Source organism: Haliotis rubra, unplaced genomic scaffold (assembly GCF_003918875.1).
Source record: "Haliotis rubra isolate DU_JTF1 unplaced genomic scaffold, ASM391887v1 Scf26, whole genome shotgun sequence".
NCBI classification, from domain to species: Eukaryota; Metazoa; Mollusca; class Gastropoda; order Lepetellida; family Haliotidae; genus Haliotis; species Haliotis rubra.
Window position 1 is genome coordinate 474,252 of NW_025766669.1, and position 22,928 is coordinate 497,179.

The window sequence follows — 22,928 nt, forward strand, 5'->3', positions numbered from 1 at the left end:
GCGTTGAACACCTAATGGCCTTCAGCATCACAGTCTGATGATGCTGTCAGTGTGATGGGTAACCTACATGACAGGGATGATAGTTCAGAAATGGTGGTCTTCTTACTTTCACTGTAGAAATATACTTTTAATTTTTTTTTTTTCTGCATATCAGAGCATTGGCACAAAAGAATGGAGGCAAAGAGTGAGTGAGTTTAGTTTTATGCCGCACTCAGCAATATTCCAGCTATATGGCGGCGGTCTGTAAATAATCGAGTCTGGACCAGACAATCCAGTGATCAACAGCATGAGCATCGATCTGTGCAATTGGGAACTGATGACATGTGTCAACCAAGCCAGCAAGCCTGACCACCTGATCCCGTTAGTCGCCTCGGGATGGAGGCAAAGAACACTGGACACATTACCAGAGGCAAAGAAAACTGTTAAAACAGTACCGGTACATTAGTCTGTCTCACGGTCCCTCGAACTGCTTTATGTTCACTTCCGACCAGCCCTTTCTGTTAGGCTTAAACCCTAAATGAAGCAAGTCTAGATTTCCTCAGGTTCTGAATCTCCCATCTCACTGGGGCTCCTTTTCAGTTTAAAAGAAATTATTTGTTTCTATCAAAATTTAATATTCAGAAACTAAGCATTAGTCTAATCAGGAGGTGGGGTAGCCTAGTGGTTAAAGCATTCACTCGTCACGCTTAAGGTTCGATTCCCCACATGGGTACCATTTGTGAAGCCCATTTCTGGTGTCCCCCCGCCATGATATTGCTGGAATATTGCTAAAAGCGGTCTAAAACTAAACTCACTCACTCATTAGTCTAATCTGTACATATGAACTGTAACATATGTATCGTAACGTGACCGCTATTTTTGACAAGCTGGAAAACCATACAGCTGTAAAGTGGTTTATCCTGTGATTGCAGCCAGTGAATAACTGGTCGACTCGATATAACAAACAGTTCAACAAATATCTGTTATTTAATTGAATAACTATTTGGGTGTTCATTTTGATTGATTTCCCTGGTGTGCGACTATGTAGTGTAAAGTGTTTCAGAACTCATAAGTTCCGCAAGCACAGCAGGTCTATTTTTTAGACTTGAAATAGCTAACATTACTCCTTGGTGCACATGTACTAGTTATTGGACAACATCCAACTACTGTGATATGTTTTCTGCTTATCCCGAGATAGATGGACTTGACCTTGATGTTGTTCCTTCTTATGCTTACCCATGAAGATCCGGGTTAGAATTGATCTTCACCAACCCATGCTTGTCATAAAAGGCGACTAACAGGATCTTGGTTGACACATGTCATCGTATCCCAGTTGCGTAGATTGATACCCATGTTGTTCCTCAATGTATTGTCTGGTCTCAATTTAATTATTTACAGACCGCCGCCATATAGCTGGAATGTTACTGAAAGTGGCGTAAAACCATACTCACTCACTCTCATGCTATTCAGTGAGTTATAGACTAACAACTAGTCTCTGAAATGAACATATTTCACAGAAAGAAATGTTCATAGTAAAATAATAAAATATAATGAAAAACAACCCTGAGACTTTCTTCATTTTCAGAGACTAAACAAATCGGCAGAGGGATAATTTCTTGGAATTTCACAACATGTACAAAGGTTCTTGTCACCCATTACTGCTTTAATTGTGTGTCACAGGAATATTTACTGCCCCCACCGCCTCCCAGTCCTACTGTCATCTGAAGCTGTGGAAATCTAGACTTGCAACATTTACTAGACTTGCGTGGGATTTCTTGGATATATTTGCTTCAGGGTCTGTATGACATAGACTAAGTGAGTTACTAAGCTTTGAGGTGATGCACGCCAGTATTGTGCTGTTTCTGTGGTAGCAGGATGTGATTTTGAGTGAATGCTTTGTGTTAAGTACAAGTTTCAACATTATTTCTGTTTGGTATGGCATGTCAGCTTCGTGTTTCAGACAAGCAAAGACATTTAGATGTCCACCATATTTGTAAGTCAGGGAAGGTGGTCAAAAAACAGCCATCATTACTATAGAGATTCCTGGATTCAGTGGATCCTTACTCAGCTAAGGGACACAACTCTACATCAGTAATTGAGGTTCCTCAGATCTCTGATTTTAGGAGTAGATCCATTGATATAATGTTCACCTCGGTGTCATATTTTAGGCCAAATAGATTGGAAAAGATTTTTTTTTATTCTTTGGCTTTGGTGTTCTTAATATAATTGTGATTTGATGTGGTGTGATGTGATGTGATATGACATGACGTGACGTGACGTGACGTGACGTGGCGTGGTGTGGTGTGGTGTGGTGTGGGATGGGATGGGATGGGATGGGATGGGATGGGATGGGATGGGATGGGATGGGATGGGATGGGATGGATGGGATGCGATGCGATGCGATGTGATGCAATGTAGGTGACTGAAATAATATATCCGGCATCCTGTGTAGAATGAAAGCCAATCAGCCATGCCACCAGACCCTGGCCACCAGATACACTTAGTCACCTTGTACAACAGGTTGTAATTGCCGGGTGAACCCCCACAGACCTGGTAATGCTGTATGACTGTCATCTGAAGTATGGTGTAAGATCACGGACATCTCTTGCTGATGAATTATTTGGGTGACAAATATCAAGTTAATCATCCAATCTACTCCACAACGCATTAGGCCATTTGCTAAATGACAGACGTGATTGGCATTATCGAAGCATAACTGTCAGCTTATGCAGCACGTCCGCTATTATCATTGCAGTGATTCCACCAATCGGCAATTAGCCGACACTCTCAGACCATCCTGTTGTTCCTGGTAACTTCATCGTCCTGGCAACATGGCTCACAGAAATGAACTTGCTGTATTATATAGTTACCGGATTTATGCTGATCATGCATTGCCACGAGATGAGGAAGTCATTCTATGTGCTTCAGATTTGATGACCTTAATGGGTCTTTCATGCTTTTGTTTGAAATTGCAGCTTTAGTTGTCAGTGATTTTTCCATAGCTTTCATTTTCCACAATCTTGAAAGTTTCACAACTTGTGATAAACACGACATAACTCTAGACTATGGTGTTGGTGATATTATACATCATGTTTCCATGACAACTGCTTTAGGTGTTTAAACCAATTATTTTATGTTTATGTTCCCAAGACATGATGATAAATGTTAATAAAATACAATATATTTTTCACATAAGTTTGATTTCACTTTGGTAAATGGTAAATGTAAAGGGAATGTTTCAAATTATATTTCCTTTCCTCTTCTATGTGAGCCCCAAAATGCTAAGTTCAAGGTGAAAGGGTCAAGGGTGTATTTATTCATACTATGAAATTCAATGAATGTGGAAATGGTCTGTCTGTGTTTACATAATTTCAAGAATATGATCTCAGGGAAAAGGAATGCCTAACTGTGTTGTTAATACAGCATCAGTTTCACAGTAATGTGACTGACCTCTTGTCCGCATGGCCTGTATCATGTAAACTTCAGATTAAAGAATTATTCTGTGTATGTCAAACACAACAAATTTACATGATACAGTTAAAGTCATTCCATGAGACATGTCTAGGTACACTTGTCAGAGGATGGAGATCACATTAGAAATTCAATAGTACAGATCGATTCTTTTATGGTGGTGAATGTTGCAATTTAAAGATATATGTCCAGCTGATATGTCGTTTGCCGGCAGCTAAAATCTGTATTGTTTTTACCCCCTCAAGACATCTGTGTTGATGAGTCCTTTAACAATGGTTTTCTGGGCTGCCTTTAATGCAACTGCTATATATACTACTCACACTTTGATAAGGATCACAAAAATTCACAACTTTACTTAAACGTAGATTTATAATTTGAAATTGTATCCATTTAAAACTGGACAAATAATTATAGGGTAACCCCTCTTTAGGCAAAGAGCCACTTTAATCTAACCTTATGTCCTTGATACATGAGTAACCATAAAAATGGTGTTCATGGCACCAATCAACCATTTTGCAAATCATGGAACAAGTCATTGACAAATAAACAACACCTGTCAGTAGCAGGTATGGGATCCACAAGATGCAATGACATGCTGAAACCAAACATCCATGCTTACAATAAGCTTAGATATTTAAACCAAATTAGACCTCACATCATAGTTTTCTGTTGAATCCATGATTTGATCCTTAGCAAAGTGTGAATAGTATATGTGAAGAACTTTGGCTTGTTTGAATAATCCTGTTTCTTATCCTTCACTTCCATCTTGAAATGTCGGTGTAAGTTTAACATTGAAAAAAATATTGTCCTTAGACTCCTTACATAAACAGAGATTATGACCTTTAAATGGTTAATATCGCCAATGGAACAATTGGTTTTATACGTGACTATTTGGTTTATTCTGTGCTTTGAGCATAATATATCAGGAACAAAATATGCACATCTCGTTCTGTAATCAGCTGCATTATTTGTAAATCTTTACCATATTGTCATTATCTTTCCCTCCATCAAGGATGTCCTTAATTTTGGAAAATTGATTTTGTAGAAAAAGCTTTTTCAGCTTAAGCCTTGAATGTCTGGAATTGTGAGAGAAATCGCACCAGGGATTGAAAAACGTGGCTATCAATTCTGTTGGGACTTGAGGGTATATAATTGCCTTTGCAGCCTGACGGAAGCCATTCACTACACTGATCAATAACAAAAATGGGTTTCAATTTTCGGCTATCAAGACAACATAATAATACATTCTCTTAAATTGTTGTATGGTCGTTATAAGCTGGGAAATGCGATCCTGTGGTGTAGCAATAAATGCCATTCATTTTAGAGTCATTACGAATTTGCCCAGCAAATATCAAGGTTGTATAAAACTAAAAACGTTTATGTTTCAAGTCGTTTCTTTCTGATAGTTTTGGGAACAAATATTGATTTGATAAAAGTTAAAATTATTAAATATGTATGAACCACATGATTTCAAATAAAAACAAGTTAATCAGGCTGTGAACTTTGCGTTTGAATAATGTGATGGAAATGTCTTTTTAGAAATTAGGTGTTCTTTTCAGCATATTGGATTTTGGGAGGTGTGAATTTCAGGAGTAATGACTCTGTCCCTGTGGTGTGCTATCTTTGTTCCATATACTTAGTAATTTCCATAGTTAATCTGCTTGACTGAATACTGTTAATTGTATCTAATGACAGCTTATCGCTTCTTCCGTCCCCTACGGTGCCAACTGGGAAACTAAAAGCTATAGCTAACTACTCCAATAACTTTCTAAAACCATTTAGCAATAATTGTCAGTCCAGGGCATTTACATGTTGCATGACTAAACCAAATTGACGTTTATCCGAAACAGCAGAGCCGATTACCTGGATATCGAGAAGTGCAGCTGTTGACGTGGAGTGGTGGATTTCCTTCAGGTCATGTGACCACCTGCAGACAACAAGATGGAGTAACAGTCAACATGCGATGTGCTCGTGAATCGTGTTCCTATTAGCGTCATCCTTAAGATTAAATCATTCCATCTTCTGTGGTAGTGAACTCTAGCCTTGATGCTCAACACCAGTTGATTGTGTGGTTATTGACTCGTAAATGTTCTAATGTATTAAATCATGATCAGTTTTAGGCCTGGTCAGTTTAAATAACTGTTTTACAGTTTTGTATGCCATCCTAGCCAGGACATGAAGGAAAATGAAATTCCTTTTAAGAATAAATAGTCGATGATTTACCACAAACTGTTTCATGGGAAGATGAAAATGTTCTTTCCAAATTGCTTTCACTGCAGTCTTTGGTATGTTAATGTTTCATTGTTGTCTCCCTAACTGGTAAGGACTTTGTACGGAAATGTGTAAAAGCTTATGAATCATATGACCTAATGGGCTTGTAACATGTCATGTTATCTTTGACTGCCGGCATGTAGAATAGTGGATATAGTGCTAGAATGGAGAACAGTGAGTGACAGGGGTGGAAATAACTTTAAAATTGCTAGTGTACTCCGGTACAGTGGCACATTTAAAATCACTTGCCCTGATAATATTTCCGCTATACCGGCCGTTTTCTTGTTGTTGTTTTTAAATAAACAACATAATTAACATTAGAAAGTCAACTGGACACCGGTACAGTGTGATATACAAATTTGCTTGCCCGAAAGAAAAAAAAACACTGGACTCGGACATCGGGCAATGGGTTATTTCCACCCCTGAGTTAGTATGGTTTTCGCCGCTTTTACATTAACCAGCATTCACAGTGGGGGACATCAGAAATGGGATGCACACATGTGGGGAGTCAATCCCACATCGATGGCGTTACAAGCAAGTGCTGTATCCATGAGGCTACCCCACCACTCCTCTAGAAAGCAGAAGAGTGGTGGTTCAGTCAAAATACATTAAAGATGGTACTTCTTGTTATCCTGCCTGCTGGAGAACTAAACAAAGACTGGTCAGCTTGGCGTCCATACCCTGTGTCTGTGTGGTGTCTGCATGTTAAACTGCTGCATGAAATTCACTGCTGCAGACCCGTGAAGATCCGGGGTAGAATAGGTCTTCAGCAACCCATGCTTGCCACAAAAGGCGACTATGCTTGTCGTAAGAGGCGACTAACGGGATCGGGTGGTCAGGCTAGCTGACTTGGTTGACACATGTCATCAGTTCCCAATTGCGCAGATCGATGCTCATGTTGTTGATCAGAGGATTGTCTGGTCCAGACTCGATTATTTACAGACCGCCGCTATATAGCTGGAATATTGCTGAGTGCGGCGTAAAACTAAACTCACTCACTCACTCACTCACTGCTGCACTTTCTATGTAAGTGCAATAATCTTGCATGACATTAAGTGTCATTTCACATCATCTCAACAGATCCAAAGTTTAGAAAAGGACCATTAATGTGAGTTTGATCTTGTATCTGATTTGTCTTTCTGTCAATCTAGACTATAGCTTCAAACATTTAATAATGAAGAATAGACTGATTTATGTGACTTCTGTCACACTGACTGTATTGATAAAGCAATCAGTGACACGTCTTGGATTGGTTGACAGATGATGACTAGTTGTGTGGCAGTTAGTATTGACATTTCAAACAGTACTGACTGTAATTATGGAACCTAAGGGTGATGACCGGCAATAAAAGAAGAGGGTAGTGACTTTCTGGATTAAGATTTTGTTTGTTTCTTGTTTTAAAGCACCACTCTGTAACATTCCAGCTTTTAGGTGGCACGTTGTAACTCATGGAGTTTGGACCAGACAGTCCAGTGATTGACATCAATACATTGATCTCCACAATTAGGATACCATGATATACATCAGCATAGTAACAATTCTGATTCCATTATTCACCTCTTATGACAAGCATGGGTTCCAAGACCAATTCCAACCAAAATCTTCACATGAAGTTAAATATTTTGAATGAGGAAAAAATTTGATATATCTAATGGTTCACACAATGTCAATGTCATGGGTTTAAATTCATTACCAAGAAATCTGTTAACACTCTTCAATCAAGAGAGAGAGAAATGTAAGTTGTTGGCAGTTTGCAAGTGAAATGGCCTCTTGAAGTGAGACCCTAATCTATTTGTAGTACCGTGTAGTGCTGACTACTTCTAGCAGACTATTGACTAGGGAGGATTGATTCTATAACTGGCTTTTAGTTCTTGTCTCATCCGTGGTATCCAGGGAGAGTTTGTTGTGGGGCGAACGTTTTCTGTAATGAAAGTAAATGCAATCTCCAGTGTTTTGGAGACCTACTTTGAGCGACTGCAGACTTCTGCATAATCTGTGACGTTTTTAGTTATTACTACCTTCGCAATGGTAATGCATTTCCTAGAGTACTTTCCAATGTTTTGTTGAAATGTGCAGTGCTAGGTTGTGTATTTTTGTCTCAGAAGTCTGCAGAATGCTGTATCTGCCATCCAGTGGGTAAAGCCATGCAAGAAATGTGATTTATTGAGGTATCCATTCCAACACGACTATTGTACATTACCATGACATTAGCCTTGTCGGGATAAGAGACCACCGCCATGGTGTAGTGGATAGAGCATCTGCTGGGATGAGGATGATGGTTCAATCATGCCAAAAGATGCTTAGACCCTTCCACTTAGCATTAAGGGTCTGGTCAGTTGGAGTCAGTTACAGTCTGAATGGGCTATATCACATTACAGACTTGCATGATGATGTCCACTCCTTGCTGTTTAAACCATTGAGGAGGAGATTCACCCCTGACATTGCTCATTGCACAAAAACAACAGTAGATCAAGATTAGCACATGTGTATCAAAGTTTGTCATATGTTTTCCCCAAAAACTCAACCAAATAAAGACATGTCCCTCCGATCCCTAATATTATAATGTAAAAATTTTTCTATTACACTGAATGCAAATTTGTGACCGGACATTATGCTGACCCTATGTTGCACACCTGATAAGAGCAGCTCATTGAACACTGCAACATTTTTATAAATGATAAATTTAAAACCTGATTTGTCACTTTTTATATTTTCTCTCCACCTACTGACCTGAATATGTAATAAAAATATATGTGAACCATGTCTGACTCAATATCTATGCCTGATGTCTAAACAGGGCATTTACCAAAAAGGCAATGACAAGGTCACTGAATAGTTTTTCCCCACAAGATATTCATCTGACCAGAATCCACTTTAAAACATCTAAATTCATGTAATGAGTCTGGCTTCCCTAATAATTAAATTGAAATGCCTGTTAATGTCCATTCCCAGATTTAAAGTATTGTAATAGATAGGTTGTCTTACTTTCCACAGCCCTAGACAAAGTCCATCTGGGAATCAGTGGGTGGACACTGGAAACTAGCACTGGAAGACTGGGCTCTGTATTCAGATCATTCCAGTAACAGAAGTGATTTGTGGCCAGTGTGTGTGCAGGGAATAAGATATTGTTGCTAATGTTCAGATTTCCAAGACCTAATTCCTTCATGAATCTGGTTGAGTGGTGAAAATATATTTTAATCAAAGACTTTTTGTGAGTTTTCTTGAGTGTATGTGGAAATTTCCTTGTAATTTTGACAGTGCTCTAATTTGATCAGTGGTGGTCACAGTGTCTAAAATTGGGAGGCAGATATTTGAATGGGTGCTGTTTGTCAGTTCTTTTGTCCATTTGGTTCGTTTTGAGATTAAAACTCAAAGACCATTCAAGATTTCTTGATAAACCTTTGCACAGATAAAAGTCTAGCCATAAACACAGATCCATATATGTGTACCATCTTGCTAAACACCACTACCATCAGAATATGTGGACATTGCTTCCGTCCTGTCAGTGAGGCCACACATAGCAGTTGGTCTTGGTGGTCAATGTAGGATGAGTGAAGATGTTCCCCATGGAGTGGAGGTGTATCAGTGGCAAATAACCATGGCTCAGACTGATTGAGAGAATGAACTACAAATATGTATGTTTGTCCAGCAAGAATTGAATTGACCTTGTGAGAACATCCTTTGGATAAGGTTTAATAAGATGCATCAGCAATGCCAGTCATTTTGTATGGATATCCTGTGAGGCAGACGTCTCATCACAACTGGCTGCATGAATGAAGACAGCCATATTGTCTGCCGGGTCTGTGCATCCACCAGCACAAACACTAATTCCAGCAGAACAATGGTGCAAGTCGTTGTTTCCGGTGAGCTATGATCACAAGCAGCTGTCCTCATGTCAATTTCCGGTGTTTCAGAATTCATTCTAATCCTATCTGCAGCAGGTTCTGAGGCAGGTAATTGATAAGGCAATGTTGTGGTTCCAGGGAGCAGCAGTGCTGTAATCAAGCACACATCTATCACAGTGTTTATGTCCTGTTTGTACCCTACCACCTGCCCTCCGACACATCCAACAATACCTCTGTCTTGTGGAGAACACCATTACAGAGGTGCTGATTAGACACGATCTGCAATAACATGTTCTAGTTCAGGTTGTATTGGACTCCCAGTCAAGTTTGTGTTACACTGGAGGCCTGGTCTTCTTGATCTCATGGCTGCCTGCAGACATTGTCTAGACTGGGTAATTAGTGCTATAGTAGCTTGCTACGGTCTGGCAGCAGTGGTAGTGAAGCTGAAGGGGTCGTTGTCGGCACAGGTACTACAGATATGTACCCCAGGTACGTTTCTGTATACAGACATGTACCCTATACAAAGGCAAACTACAGAAACGTACCCGGTACCCTAAACGACGGACGAGTCCTTATTCCGTGACCCAATACCAAAACCGTATGTAGTTATTCCTGTTAAGCTGATTGCGAGTGGTGTACGTTGTGCACCGTGAAATATTCGTTATACTGTGTATGCTCTTATATAACGCCATCAAATGCATCTAATACAACAGTATGACAGTTCCCGATCAAGAAAACTCCACAATGCAGAATGGAATCGTCCTAGGATACATTTCTGTATTCTGATTATGGCCAGGGTACATTTCTGTATACAGAAACGTACCTGGGGTACACATCTGTAGTACCCGTGCCGACAACGACCCTTTCAGCGGTAGTGAAGGTTGTCATTCCAGGCCTACCAAAAAAAACTTTCCCACTGTGCAGAAAAACGCAGAAAAGCCCACATTAATCGTGGAAATAGCAACATAAACATAATACCTCACAACTGAAACAGTAAAAACGGCAACGAAAAACTATGAAACTGCAACATTTTTATATCAGCGAACTTTGACCTCTACTGCACATGTGCATTACGATCCATGCTTCTTTCCAATTTCCAAGCAACCGTGAATCGCCTCGCGTAGAAAAAGTATTAAATATGTCAAAATAATTGCTGTCAGTCATTTCATACGAATGGAAAGTAAATTAAACAAGTGTGCACACAAGTATCATGATGATAAATGCCAAATAACACAACAGAAATACTTAAAAAGGGAATGTAACTTTTGTCCAAGCTGGAAAATGTCAACATGCGATCGAGACTTCGTGGATACGTGCACTATATAAATATCCAATAATAAACAAAAAACAACAAAAACAAAAAATTATGATGTTATAGCAGAATTATATATCAACCTTAAGACGATTTAGGTCAGAGAAATCATGTGCATGTGGCATTTCCAGAAAGAGAAACTTGGAAAATCACTGATGTTCTTTATAATGTTTTAAAGTGAGTCCGAATTCACACTGGACTTTCTTGGAGTTTATTAATGAATATAATGCCAAAGTGTTCTTACGAAAACATGCGTAAGTGAATATGTGTCTGCAATGATTGTGTATGTTCACTATGTGTGACTGACAGAACGTCACTGCATATTGGACCCGCGAAGGTCCAGGTTAGAATATTGATCTTCAGTAACCTATGCTTGTCGTAAGAGGCGACTAACGGGATCAGGTGGTCAGACTGGCTGACTTGGTTGACACATGTCATCGGTTCCCAATTGCGTAGATCGATGCTCATGCTGTTGATGACTGGATTGTCTGGTCCAGACTTGATTATTTACAGACCACCGCCATATAGCTACTCACTCACTCACTCACTCACTCACTCACTCACTCACTCACTCACTCACTCACTCACTCACTCACTCACTCACTCACTCACTCACTCACTCACTCACTCACTCACTCACTCACTCACTCACTGCATATTGTCCATAGAGGTTCACTCGACAGCGGCACCAAGACAACATCAGGTGCCAGTAGTTGTGCCATTTGTGTGACATACTGGCCCACATATTGTGTTTCTGGATAACACTAATGACCACCATGTGCTTGTAGTAACCGACTACCTCTGGCAACAAAACGTCACCTGAATGCAACAACCAGCCATCAGCCCTCACCTTCTTCCCCTTGGGACTTGATCCAAAGACGTGTTACCAACGTTAAATGCCACCCTTATAATTAACTAAAGTGGGCTTTGCACTGCAAGAGATGTGGACAAAACTACCCCAGACTGCCATTGGGAGATTTAGGCTATGTTGTTTATGTGAAGGTTTGATCAGATCATGAGAGCTTGACCCATCCTTGATCAAGCCATCTTCCAGGCTATGTTCTACAACACACACCTGTAGCCTTCCTCAGTTGTTTGTTGCCTTAGAATACACCACCATCATGTTCTGGTGATTGTCATGTTATCCCTCCCTCCTTCCTTCTTATCCATGCATCACCATCACTTGATGCCTCTTTCTAGTTCTGTAATTTTTTCTGTTATTTTTTATTATCCCTACATTTTAGGGGAAGCATATATCAGTGATTCTCGTTGACTGTATCATTGACTCAAGAACAAAAAGCCTTGATTTCATTTCAATGTGGGACCCATATCAGAAGTTTATCTAGACCTATTCAGAGGCTAATATTCATCCCATGTTTGCAACCAATGACCCTACAAGTTCCAAACTAGAATCACAGATTTCCAGTCATGTAGATTTGGTGAGATATAAGTCTAGATTACCACTGTTTTAGAAGAAAATCCCTTGGCTTCCTATGTTATGTTGTTTCGATAGAAGTTACAAACTGTGTTTTTCTGTACAATATGTTCATTTGAGAGACTAGATGTTAGTCTAGGTGATGACTGACCTCTACATCCAGTACATGTTGTGTGAAGGGCTATGTTGTACCAACTGGCTGATTGTGTGTCATTGTACCTGATGGCTTTGATCGTTGCTGTTAATACTTGATTATTTATATCCTCCATCATTTACCTGGAATATTTATGATCGGAGCATCAAACTACCAACAAACATAACATATGGAGATCAAGAGACATTTGGAAGAGTGGGCATCACTGATTGTTGTCATCAGCTAGTTTACCCTGTATATCTTGACTCAATTGTCAACATGGTGAAATCTGGTATACAAACTACAAGTGATTCATGGCAAGTGATTGATTAGCCAAGAGTCATCTGTTTTTGTCTGAATGTGTCCATAATATCCATAAGCATTATAAAAACTCACCCAATAGACGACTGCCTCCTCTGTGTGTGTGTACGTGCATGGGTGAGTGCGTGCGTTTTTCGCGTGCGTGCGTGCGTTTCACTGATTGATAAGAGTTGTTTTCATATTGTTGTCAACATTGTTTTGTGTTGATGGGCAGCCTGTGAAGTTGTTTTTGTTGACATGTTGACTTATAATGATGTACTTCAATGTGTCATAATGTGGACACGATGGACACTCCAGTTTATCATTTAATCATCCATAAACCCCACAAAATATTAATGTCCATTCTAAACAGATATAACAAATGTGGTCACTGAAGTGTAAAACAAAGTGCTGTGTATGTATGACCTTGACAGATGGTAAAGGCTATCAGATTCCAATGTCCATTGTCCAGCCCTCTGTTAATAGTGCCTCTACACTGATATTGCCAAACTCTTGTCAGCATTCCAGCATGCCATACAACAGTAAAACTGCTCTTGCATGCAGCCATTGCCTATTGAAGTAAATTTAATCATTGGTGTATTTGATCAGCCTTGCCATTCCCGCAGGGACCATCGTAGTAATGAGGTTTTGCCAAGTCAGCATGTTGACCTAACCTAGGCCTTCACATACAGGACATACAAAGGCATACCAACATACCAACATGCAAACATGCCAACATATATTGAACATGGTACCCATGCAGCCAAACTTCTAGACCAACACTTAGCCTCTGAAAATATACAATTTTCATAGAAACTCTGTGTCTATTTAAACTTAAGAGGTAGAAATTTGATTCAAGAATATATTTATCTTGTTTAAAATGATAGAATAAAATAATAATCTACAAAACAAATCCAAATGGAGCTGAGAACAATACTAGAGTCATGGCAACCTGGACTTGCCAAATCATCTTAGACTTGAGTAGGATTCCTATCTAATTCATTCTCTGGAATCTGGGAGACAGACTACTGAAGAGATGCTCCAGTGAGATAAGAGACTCCAGAGATCTACCTGTGAAAAATCTAGACTTGCTTCATTTAGAGAAAAAAGCATAAGAGTAAATGCAAGGCAGAAGGGAAAGTAATATGGTATACTGTGTGAAAGACCACCACAATCAGTACTTTGCACTTAGACTAGCACTTAGTCTCTGAATATATATAATTTGTAAGAAGTAAACCCATCTAAATTGAAAATTGGCTCTAGGGAGACCAGAGATTTAGATTCTGAACCTGAACCTAGACTTGGTTCATTTGGGGCTTAAGCATTGCAGGGAGGGCTAGGCTGTAGAGAAAATAATATGGTTCAGGGACTGTGAGACAGACTACTGTGCACTCAGTGTTACGGCTCAGCAATATTACTGTATGTGAATGTTTGTTTGTCTGTGTGCCTGGAATATATTCCAGCGCCAACTGAGCTTATCATTGGAAATGGTTTTGCTGTCAGTTTAGCATGATATGCACAGGAACTGACTGTTTGTTTTTACATGGATCCTCAGCATGAAATAGTCATAAGTTATGCTTGTTTCTGGTCTGTTTCAGGAAACCGATGACATGATTATATAATGACAGTAGTAATTAGCTGCCTGGAAGATTCTGAGTTAGAATTGGTTTCCAGGACTCTCAACTGGTGGTAACAAGTGGCTTAGTGGTTCGGTGGTCAGGTTTGGTCACTTGTTGATCAGAATTGGGAAAATATTTGTGTAAATGTCGTAGCATATTCAAGTGTGTATTTTTATGAAGCATGATTCAGAGAATGCTGTATAAATTAGAAAAATGGCATTTCTTTATAGCATTACAATGTGTGTGTTTTTGTTAACTGATGTAAAATTCGGTTCTTCAAGGCATCCAGAAATCAGATCCCGTAGTCTGGAACTCGTTGATGAAGGGTAATAGGTGGCTTAATGGATTGGATAAATGTAAATGGTGACTTGGTGTAAGATGTGTCATCATGCCCTGACAGTGGAGGTTGATGCTCACCATATCAACCACTGGTTTATCTGGTCCTCATTTGAATATTTACAGACTGGCACCATGTAGTTTGACTATTACTGACTATGATGTTAAACAAGCTATACATACAGAGAGTCATTAGACAACATAAGAATAATGTTGAATAACTGGATTCAGTATTTGGAAATATATTTTGGGCCCTTGTTTGAGAACTAGCTTCATGCTCACTGAGTGATTTGTGTGACGGTTTAAGATTGGAAGTAGTTGTTTGGGAAATACAGTGTGAGCATGCCGCAGCACTCAGTTGTACTGTAACGAGAATCTGAAGCAGATTTATGTGCAGAGTACAGAAGGAATAATTTCCTGAGTCATATTCCGTGCCTGCCTGCATGAAACAAACAGATCTAAATGTATAGGAACCAAGTGAATGCTCTCCCTGGTGATGTGAAATGCATCGAACAGATTGATGTCGAGTGTTGCTTATGTTGTGGGTGTAATTAGATCCATCTGAATGCTCTCTTTATGATGGAGAAAGCTTTTAACTGTAGGATGTCATGTAAACTGCTGCCTTTGCTATGTTTTCTAACATTGGTTGTGTAGATATCGGAGACCCCCAAAATCAATTATTCGATTTATAGTCAACATTTTCCTTTCAATACTGAGGCATTTGAATGTGTGGTGATTTGAAACAAGGGCCTTTATGTGAAACCATTACGAGATGTCGTAACTTGACTGTTGTCCTGTGTCTTGTCCATCAGTGAGGATGTAGATTGATGTTCATGTTGTTGATTACTGGATTGTGTGGTCCAGTGGTGCAACCAAACACACCATCAGTCACTTGTCTGTCCAGAAACATGCTACTACTCTTCTGAAACGACTGATATGAAAACTGTAACTTCAGGATCATTAATATTCAATAATGGGGAAATATAATTTTTGAAATGTCATAACATATTCAAGCATATTTTTTAAAAGACAAAACTTACAGAACACTGTAGGCATTAGAACAGAAACACTTGTTCACATCTCTACAGTGTTGTATATAGTTGTCATAGCATTCATAAATTTTTGTAACTTATTGTTTGTCAATCAATTCATAAATCACATCCTTCAGTAGCAAGGAACTTGTTGATGAACTGTACCACCACTCAGAAATTAGTTCATAAAAATGGAATAAGAATATAGGAACTGCAACCAATAGGCGCCATATTGAACATTTATATTTTGGACCCATAAAAGAGGCAGATTTACTTCTCCACATATAAAATGCCAATTCTCATGGTACCCCACCCTTTTATTCTGGTAAAAGTGAGTGAGTGATTGAGTTTAGTTTTATGCCACACTCAGCAATAATTCCAGCTATATGGCGTCAGTCTGTAAATAATCGAGTCTGGACCAGACAATCCAGTGATCAACAGCATGAACATCGATCTGCGCAATTGGGAACCGATGACATGAGCCTGACCCCCAGCGAGCCTGACCACCTGATCGAGCCAGCGAGTCTGACCACCCAATCCTGTTAGTTGCCTCTTACGACAAGCATAGGTTACTGAAGGCTCATTCTAACCCGGACCTTCATGGGTCTGGTAAAAGTGGCATAAATATATGTGATAAAACCCTTTCCATAATCATAAAAACTCTCCACTTAGGGATGAGTCCACTGTCAGTTCCAGCTACATCAGGAGGATGTGTCTATGAAATAGTCATGATACCAGGTGTTTGTGAAAAACTAAGCATATCCTGCTCCCCAGTGGCAGCATCACAAACACATGCAGTGCCAAGATCAGTTGTACATCAAAAGCTGTTAAACCATACTGGTTGTAATACCTCAGAGGCAGCAGGAAAAATATCAGTATGAGATATCACATGATTGCAGAAATACTACCCATCAGTATCAGACAAATTCTTCTCTTTGAAGGCAAATTGAAAAAAATATAATTGAGGTTCCAAACAACTTCAATATTGAAAAAGTACTGTCAGCTGATTTGAACCATCAACAAAGGAATTGATAAACCATTTGAGCAGAGTCAAATAATCGCTGCCCAATTCATCAATTCAGCGCTCGCGTATAAGGCTGAATGCAATGCATGATGGGATGTGAGTAAGCCCCTTCACAACTGACATTTTATACCATTGACGGATCCAATCTGATTGATCAGATTCCGATGGGAGACGTAGGATGGTTGCTTTTTAAATCAGGCTCCTGTTCCTTTCGTCTGGCAAATCCAAGTTCAAGATTTCCATTCTGCACAAATTAGGAAAATCAATTTCATAATGGTTGCAGAATCTGAACTGATATTTTTAGGTAAGATGGTTGATGTGATTGGTGTGTTGCCTCACATGGTTTGTGGGTCAGCCATTGTTCCTCCTCCGCTGTGGTGTTGATGTCTGATAGTATTATGGTGCCGTGGGATTTGGTATTAGCACTGACTGGACTCTCTGTGTCTATTTCCTAACTTACACAATAGGAACTCGGCTGAGGTCCAACTGAAGGATTTATACTCCATATGACTGACAGACATGATACTAATTGTGTTAAACGATACTCGTAATAGTTCAACAAGTTTGTAAACTGGAAAATTGGATGAAATTATTGCTGTCTTATGAAGAATATATTGCCAAACTTTGAGTGATCCAATTTGTGAAAGACATTTACAAAGATTCTGTCATTTTTTATTGTGCCGACAAAAAATTTTTATCGGACAAGTGTAATTGGATCAATGAAAGGGATACGTTTTCAGAAGACTGAAGAATGATTATATTGTTTGGTAGCATTTGAGGTCTTTTGGAATTGAGCTCCAAAGGTTTGGAACTGCAATTGAGAATGAGTGTTCTGCCAACTGTGTTTTTCTACTTGGCGCCAAAATTTCCTGTTTTGAGTAATGACAAATGCACTGGTTGTCTTCAGATAAACTTGCAAGGTGTCATCACTCAGAACAGAATAGTCTCTGAAAGGAAATTTATTTTTTAGAAAGGCCTTTTTTTGGGGCATTTGTTTCATGGATCCTGTGTCCCAAAGATTGAAAGAATGGAAAAATATTCAGTTTAAAAAAAATGTTGGCCACTGCCAACCTGAAAAAAAATATTGTTATTAGTTTAAAAAAAAGCATTTGCAGAATCTTGTAACCCAGTAATGAGATGACTTTGACATGAAAACAGAAAACATTGCAGCAGGAATTTCTTCTACAATGATTTACATAACAATGCAGTGTTGGCAGTAACAATCAGGCACTGAAGTTGGCATAGCACTGGTGGTATGTGCTTATAACTAACACTAATAAGATGAGGATAACGTCTTTTTTAGCTGTGTTTCCCAACCTCTTTTCAGTACCTTTCATAATCAGCATTTTAATGTTCATTCAAAACTCTTAGAAACTATAAATGCCTCAAAAGTTGTATTTTTCTAAAGTAATACTCTCGGTAATCTCTGCCAGGGACCTACATAAATGCTTTGAGTTATCCAGGGCTGGACACAACTGAAAAATAATGACAGAATATCAAGGGATAAAGCTTTTACTTTGAGATCTTTAACACATCAAAATTTGTGATAATGTTAATTGCTTGTGTATTTAAAAGGGTGGTCAGTCATTGGAAAGGAAAAAGCGTGAAACTCTTCAAAGGTAAATTATCTATCCAGTGGAATGGGATTGGGTGATCAGGCTCACTTACTTGGTTGACACATGTCATCATGTCCCACTTGTGTAGATTGATGCAAGTGAGGGGCGTTGGGGTAGCCTAGTGGTTAATTGTGTAGACCCGGTTGATGCATTGTGTGAAGCCCATTTCAATGGCCCACTGTTGCTGGAATATTGCTAAAAGTCTCAGTCATTCAGTGATGCACGCGTGATGTCACTCACTGGACTGTCTCGTCCAGACCAGATTATTTACTGACCGCAGTCATATAGCTGGACAATTCCTGAGTGTGGCATTAAACAGCAAAAAAACAAACACAGGGGTATGTTTTTGTGTTTTTGGTGACATTTTACTCTGTTGACTCAGGTGAGCTACAGCACATGGCACTATTTATTTATATTCCTATTTTGCCAATTACTGCTTGTTGGTATTATTTAGACAACAGGCTGGTTTGTTATGCTGACAAACAGCCTAATCAAAACAGCAGAGGAAATAACTAGCACATTGTGTCCGCACTTACATAGTAATATCGTGTTGTTATTCGTTACATGGCGCCCTTGTGGCAAGGGATTAAATTGACTCTGGTTGGGAGTTTGGATGTGTCATTAAATCAGGGCAAAAAATGAAACCTTATATTTAGTTCTGTTTTGTTAATATATATCAGGTTGACATGTTGAATATTTGAAACTTTTCCAGTTGTCAATTGATAAATCCAAGTGTGTTGTTGTTAACCTGTGTGGATCATTCATATGGCCATACATTTCTACAGAAGGAACCTTATAATGATCAGTCCCATGAAACATAGATCTATTTCTCCAGTAACATACGTCTATTGTTGGTGATGTAAGGACCTCTCACAGGCTCTGCTCCATGCTCTGATCCATGCTCAAATTACAATAAGTTATAGTTTCACTTGGAAAACTGAAATATGCACAGAAGGGATCACATTCCAAGCAGACTGGATGTCAGATATTTGCTAATTATGGTTAATGCAAACCATCTATCCATTATGTGCCCTTCTATCCATCACATGTCCATATTTTCTTCCAAACTTATCTCGTCATTTGTGCCAATTTATCTATCTATCTATCTATCTCTCTCTATCTATCTATCTATCACATCATGTGCCCTTCTATCTTTGCCTTCATGTGCCCATCTGACTATCCATTATGTGCCATATATCTAAGCCATGGTCAGGTCATCTGTACCATCATGTGCCACTTATCTATCATGTGTCATCTCTTCATCATGTGCCCACCTATCAACCAATCATGCACCTGTCTTTCTATACCATCATGTGCCATCTGTCAATCATGTGTCACCTCTTCATCATGTGTCCACCTATCGACCAATCATGCACCTGTCCTTCTATACCATCATGTGCCATCTGTCAATCATGTGTCACCTCTTCATCATGTGTCCACCTATCGACCAATCATGCACCTGTCCTTCTATACCATCATGTGCCATCTGTCAATCATGTGTCTCCTCTTCATCATGTGTCCACCTATCGACCAATCATGCACCTGTCCTTCTATACCATCATGTGCCATCTGTCAATCATGTGTCCACCGTCCATTCACGAGTGTATCAGTCTTTGTGTTAGACAACACACAGCACATATAGCTCTATAACATACCAGCACCAAATGGTCACTCTGTATGTGCATCTGGACAAGCGACATTACTGTATCACCTGCCTGCATGTCAGTGGTCACTCTGTATATGGCAACATGTACATATGAATAGACATGTGAATGAGATACCTCTATATGACATACTGCGTTATATGAGTCAGTATGTACAAATGAACAGAACATATTGATATATCCAGATCCACAAAGGATAATATTGTATAACATGACAAGACCATAACTGTAACTTTGTAAGGCTACTTGAGCTTATGAACAGAAGATGTGGAAATGTGTAGATGAACAGAGGAAATAACCGTAAAACGTGCAGCCCGTCAATGGCACCTCTATGTAAGACACAGCTGGCTAACATCACCACCTCCCTGGTTATGATGTATGTCCAATTAATCCTGTCTCATGGCAGTTAGTGCAGTGTTATCACATCAATACCATTGATCCTTCTCCTAGAGGTCATTCATTTGGGTTAGATGGATGAACATTTCGGTTGTAATGGCCTTCTAACATTGTGTGGTGGTGCAAGACTTGGGCATTGATGTACAGTCAGCTTTTGATGCTGTGCATCAATATGTGGTTATATGAATTCGGTAGCATATGCATGCTGTTTGATATAACGTTAACATATGTTATATTTGGGATTACACTTTCTTAGTAAAGTACAAATTCTAGTACTTTGTTGGATTTAGTCCCATTCCGGGATTCGAACCCACACCCTCAGTCAGACACCTAATCACCAGCACACAAAGTCTGCCGCATATCCCGCTCAGACACCGCGAGTTGGCCCCTGTATCTGAAAACCATCGGAACTGTGACTTTACGTATGTTTTTGTATTTGTCTGTATGAGTTATGATTTACAATTGGATTAAAAGGCAGGTACAAAATTGGTTGAAAAATTAGTACAAATTTTACTGTACTCTTTGCAGCTGTTTCAAATGATAATGTTGAGAAATTTAGCAGATAAATCTCAGAGAATTGCTCACCATGATGTAAAATGCTTGTTCATGCTTCTCAAAAGTGTTAATGTGGCAAATGCCACTGCTAGATTAAGTTACAAAACTGTACACGTATAGTAAATCTGGGGCTGAGTCTTAGATTGGAGATAGTGCAGTGGCTTTCTAGCTTAAAAAATGAGTCAGATTTATGTGTATTTTATAAGTCTTGCTGTCGGGACCAGAGAAATGGTTGAGATATTGCTGTATTCAATATAACAGGATCTTAATCTGTTTTCTGGAATATTTTGTAATTTCATCTAGTTTCAGTGAAATATGTCACTAGAAGAGGATGTAATGATGGACCAATCAGTGACTGCTTCCCCAACTGGCTCAGATGATCCAGTGTGTTCTCATACTCCTGTGGCTTGGCCACGGCTTGTCGCCAGCTTTCTCATCAGAATCAGATCTTAACTCTGACAGGATATATGGACAACTGTGGACTCCTTCATTGAAGGTTACTACTATTATAATAGGATTACGGCTGACACAATCGAAGTATGAACATCTACCGACTAACTATTCTTGTGATGTCTAGTTGTGGATTTATAGCCAGAAACTTGTTGGTCTGATATTTATTCTGTGTTTGAGCCATAGTACAAAAGATGTATTACATTGATCATTGAATAAAGTTATAATATACCGTTGTTTGCGCATGTGTTCAGAAAGTGCTGTTTATGTCCACTTCTTGACTCATGTTCCGGTGGATCAGGAAGATAATGGAATAGATTTTGCTCACTTTCAATGAAGCTTAGCTGTAACTCCTAGATTAGTATTCCATCAGCCGAGATAGTTCAAAGGTGCAAGCTGGATATTTATTGTCAGTTAACTCCCCTGCCTAGAGAAGATGGAGGATGAAAGAAAAGTAAAATATTAATCCTGGAAGCTATTTCCTGTAAACATTGTAGGATTTCACACCCAGCGAAACGGAAAGTTAGCTACCAGGACATGGAATAAATGGAGTGTATTCATACAGCCACATGTTCAATACATCCTTGAAGATATAATGATCGTGACTTTGTGAGTGTGTCTCTTTAACATAAGATCTTCTGCTCAGATACGATGCCTCTGTACATCCAGATTTGGGGACACTTCCATAGCAGGTGTCTTGGCCTACTGACCAAGAAGAGTAATGTAAGGTGTTTTGTCAGTGTTTGGAACATGTCTTCATTAAAGATATTAATATTTTTATACAAGGAAGAAAAATTATTTCCGGTTAGGATGCATATGCAACAAAGTTCCTGTTGTTTTAAGAGAGTGAGTGAGTTGGATTTAATGTTGCTTTGACCAGTATTCCAGTTATATCATGGCGTTTAAGCGCATGTCATAACTTTCATGATTTCAAAAATATTTATCACTGTAGGCAAACAATAAAAAGTGTTACTTGTTATGCTTGGTAGAATGTCCTATTTGAATTTGTTTTACTAAAACTGGATCTTTTCATTCTGGGGAAATCCAGAAGTGATGCTGGTCTTCGATAAAGGTGAGAATTTATGGATGTCAGCTTCTTTATTTCATTTTGAAAAACACAATGTTTTGAAGTATAATCATCACCTGATGATGGAGTAAGAATATACTCTGATATGTCATGTTTCTCAAAATAGAGAAGTTGACATCCATTAATTCTTGCCTTTATTTGTACCACTTCTAAATACTGTTCAAAGACTCCAGGGCCCGTTTCAAAGCGAAGCATCGTATATTACTGTCATAATTCTGTGCTAAAGTATGACTGGATCATAGTCTTAGCTTCTATGTTAAATCAGTTTTAGCATGGGAGATCAAAGCAATCAAGATCACCAGGTTAGATTAGGATGCATATGGAACAAAGTTCTTGATATCTGGTCTTAGCTCTTTACCATTTAGAACTTGTCATCAGATTTAGCATGTTTTCATATTTTGCTA

General features: G+C 39.0%; 1 protein-coding gene across 1 annotated transcript in view; it reads left to right on the forward strand.

Moving 5' to 3' along the window:
- Positions 1–22,928, forward strand: part of LOC124280029 (hypoxia-inducible factor 3-alpha-like) — a 158,727-nt gene that overhangs the window by 33,698 nt on the left and 102,101 nt on the right. The window lies entirely within an intron of this gene.